Here is a 4,227-nt window from a genome sequence, read left to right as displayed (position 1 = left end):
TCCTACCTTCTGTCATTGCGGAGTGCTTTCTTGGATTTCTCTCTAGTTGTATGGCTTATTCATCTAGATCACAGGCGATTTTTCCTTGCTGCTGCTCCTTGTTTCCATCACAACTTTGATTTGGTCGCCAGAGGGATGAACAGAGCCTCTATCATCTACGCCAGGTTTTTTTCTCCTGTTATTTTCTTCTTTCTACTTGCTTTGAGTTTATTTTACCCTTAGTTTTATAGTTTATTAAAGTAAAACTCGAGTTATCAATTTGAGGCCATTCTTATTTTCTATAATCATTTAATGCTACAAATTTCCCCTTAATAGTACTTTAGTTACATCCCATAAGTCTTGATATGTCATATTTTCATTTTCATTCAAATTAATATTTTCTAATTTGTCTTTCACTCTATTATTTAGAAGTATGTTGTTAATTCTCAGTTATTTGAATATTTTCTAGTTTTATTTCTGTTATTGACTTCTAGTTAAATTACATTATTATATAATCCTAATTTAAAAACATTTATTAAAACTTATTTTATGAGCAAAGACATGGTCTATCTTGGTGAATTCTCTATGTGCACTTGAAAACAATGTGTATTATACTGTTGTGGACAGAGTGTTTGATCAATTTCAGTTGGTTGATGGTGTTGATCAGTTCTTCTATATTCTATTTTCTGATTTTCTATTTCTTTTATTATTTGAAGAAGAGCATTGACATTTCTAACTATAATTTTGGCTTAAAATAGCTTTATTTTTTTAGAACTATTTTTCTTTCAGTTCTGTCAGTTTTTGCGTCATATGTTTCAAGTTCTGTTGTTAGATATATTTATATTCAAAGTGATTTTGTCTTGATTTTTTGCCATTATGTAATAATGTCCCTCTTTATCCATGGTAAATTTCCTTACTCTGAGGTATGCTTTGTCTGATAGTAATACAGTCACTTAAGCTTTCTTTTAGCTGATGTTTACATGGCTTATTGTTTTCCATTCATGAACTTTCAAACGCCTATATTAAAGTATATAGTCATGTCTTTTAAAAAAACCTATTCTGACAATTTTTGTCTTTTACTTGGTGTGGTTAGACCATTTACCTTTATTGTAATTACTGATGTGTTCGGATTTAGAAATACCATTTTATTATTTTCTGTTTGCTCCCTATGTTTTTATTCCTCTTTTCCCCATTTTCCTGCCTTCTTTTGAGTTCTTTAAATATATTTTAGTATTACATTTTAATTTATCATGTGTTTATTTTACCATATTTCTTTATAGATTTTTTAGTGGTTGCTTTAGGAATTACAATACATATACTAAAAATTTCACATCTGCTTAGAATTAATATTTTATCACTTGTAGTGAAATGTAGAAAGCTTATGCCTCTTTATGTTGTAGTTGTCATATGTATTACATATATATACATAGAAAATGCCATTAGAATCTAAAACTGTTCTAAAAAAAAAAGCTATTTTAAGCCAAAAAGGAGATCCCTAATTTGTCCTAGGGATCCAGGTAACCTAGAAAGGGTGGGAGAGAACACAATAGGCCAGATCTCAAGGGAGCCCCCATCTCTGGGGCTCAGGTTCTTAGAGGACATCTTCCCTCCCTCTGAAGGCCTGGATATGGACTAAATTTGAGTGACTCAGGCAGGAGACCTAGTCGGGACCAGAGCAAAATAGAGGAGAGCAGACTGAGGAGACATGGGCATATCCTTCTCCCCAGAAGGGGCTGAGGAGAGTGGCAGTTTGCATGGTAAACCCCAACTTCCTCTTCATTGCCCTTTCGCTTTCTTGCTGACTTTCCCAGTCTCTTTTCGCACCCACTCCTGGTCTGTTTCAATCCCCTCTTCTGTATCAGGTTTATTGGTTATAAATATCAGTTATACTTTTCTTTCAAAAAAACTTATTAGAGAGTGTTATAATTTTTGCTTTCAATAGTCATATATATTTTAAAGAACCTAAAAAGAAAAAATAATATATTTACCCAGATATCTATAATTTCTGCTGCTCTTCTTTTATTTCTGAGAGCCAAAGATTCCCTCCGGTATTATTTCCTTCTTGAAATGTCTTTAACATTTCTTTTAGTGCAGTTCTGTTGTTAATAAATTTTCTTTGTTTTTCTTCATCTCAAAATATTTTTATTTCACATTTATCCCTGAAGGATATTTTTCCTAGATATAGAATTTTGGGTTGACAATTCTTTTCTTATAGCACTTAAAAAATGTTGTATTACTTCCTTTTGGCCTTCACGATTTCAGATGATAAATCTCTAGTCATTCAAACAAGTGTTACCTTGTGTGTAATGTGCCACTTTTCTATGACTGATTTCAAGATATTTTCTTTATCTTTAGTTTTCATCATTTTGATCATGATGTGTGTGAATGTGTATTGAGTTTATCTTAATTGGAATTTGCTGAACTTCTTGAATCTATAAGTTTATTTATTTTCCCAAGTTTCAGAAGTTCAAACCATATTTTTTTCAAATATTTTTCTATACCACATCATTTTTTCTTTAAAACTCTCCTGACTTTTTCCAGTCTGTTCCCTCTCTGCTATTCATGTTGGATAATTTTATTATTTTTTTATTTTTTTAGGTGAGGCAACCCTTGGTTGACCTCACAGATTGCAAGGACCTTGTCAGCTTACAATCCCTTATTTTATTTATTTATTTATTTTTTTACACCTACAGCACCTGGTCTTCCTAGGTGGTCTCCTATCCAAGTACTAACCAGGCCCAACCCTGCTTAGGTTCTGAGATCAGAGGGGATCGGGTTTGTTCAGGGTGGTATGGACATAGACTTTGTTGGATAATTTTTAAAGCTTATTTTCAAGTTTACTTTCTTCTGTCATCTGCATCTGCTTTTGAACTCATCTGATGATTTAACATTTTTAATTATTTTTAAGTTCTAAAATATCTAACTGGTTTTTAAAAAAATATTCTCTATTTCTGGGCTGAGGCTTTCTATCCTTCCATTCTTTCTGAAAATAGTAGCATGGTTAAATAGGTGCTTTAAAATCTTGGCCTATTAATTCCAACATCTGCGCCATCTTGGGGTTGCTATCTATTAATTGTCTTTCTTATAAGATATTTAGATTTTCCTAATTCTTCATATGTAAGGTAATTTGGAGTTACATTCTGGAAATTTTAACTATTATGTCGTACACTTCTGGGCCTTACTTAAATCCTATGGAAAAGGTAAAGTTTTAAAAAATAGGCAATTTGGTTAGGTTCAAGCTGCAAGAGACTGCCTGTACTCTGTGGGCTGTGGCTGCAATGTCAGCTCTGTTCCGAAAGTCTTTACAGTATTATTTAAATATATCCTGTGTATGTACACACAGTGGCCAACCTAAGTCCTGGGCAGTGGTCTGTTCCATAAAGTCTGTGTTGTTTAGGGTCAGATCCACACATGCAAAGCTCAGAGATGAGTCCAGGAGTTTATACACAACTTTACCAAATTGTTTTCTCGAGTACCTTTTTCTCAGAAATTTTGCTGATACTTTTCAGCTCCCAAGGACCTCTCTTCCTAGTCTTCTGATTAGAATGCCAGGGCTTTAGTTTCTCTGCTTTGCCACACACTACTCATTACTGCATCCTCCTTTAGTGCTACGTGGAGTCTCCCAACACTCTTGACATCACAGTATCTCTTGTCTTGTCACATAGTAGGCTCTCCTTGCATGAAGTATGTGGTGTCTGCCTAATCACTTTTGCCTGCCCCTAATGCTACCATGAGATTGCCTGGAGGCTGGAACAATAGTCCTAGGGTTTTGAGTTTCATTCAGTGGGAAAGACGGGGTTAAATCTCCTTTTTTTTTTTTTAATTGATTGCAACAGAAACATCCCAAACCGTTTTATTAAAAGCAAGGTTTTTTTTGAGAAAATATAATTTATTGATTATTTTCTTTGATAGTTTGTGCTTTTTGTGTTCTATTTAAGCAATATTTGACAAACCTAAGGTTACAATAATTTTATGTTTCCATCTGGAAATATTGTAGATTAGCTCTTATTTATATGAAATTTACTAGAAATCAGTAATAGAAAGAAAACTGGAAAATATCCCGAGACCTGAAAAATCGACTTAATTTGTATGTATAATGCGAAATGAGGATTGATGTTCATTTTTTTACATGTGGTTATCCAATTGTTGCAGTACCATTCATTGAAAATATTATCCATTTGGCACAATGGGTAAAATATTATCCATTGCTTTGGCACTTCTGTTGGAAAGCAATTGACCATAGATATT

At 33.2% G+C, this 4,227-nt stretch overlaps 1 pseudogene; it reads right to left on the bottom strand.

Moving 5' to 3' along the window:
• Positions 1 to 2,663: 2,663 nt before the first annotated feature.
• Positions 2,664 to 2,782, bottom strand: LOC111746549 (annotated as a pseudogene).
• Positions 2,783 to 4,227: the final 1,445 nt, after the last annotated feature.

Source organism: Pteropus vampyrus, unplaced genomic scaffold, assembly GCF_000151845.1.
Source record: "Pteropus vampyrus isolate Shadow unplaced genomic scaffold, Pvam_2.0 Scaffold193, whole genome shotgun sequence".
NCBI lineage: Eukaryota > Metazoa > Chordata > Mammalia > Chiroptera > Pteropodidae > Pteropus > Pteropus vampyrus.
Note: the sequence above shows the minus strand (reverse complement) of the source record. Positions and strands in the feature narration are given on the sequence as shown.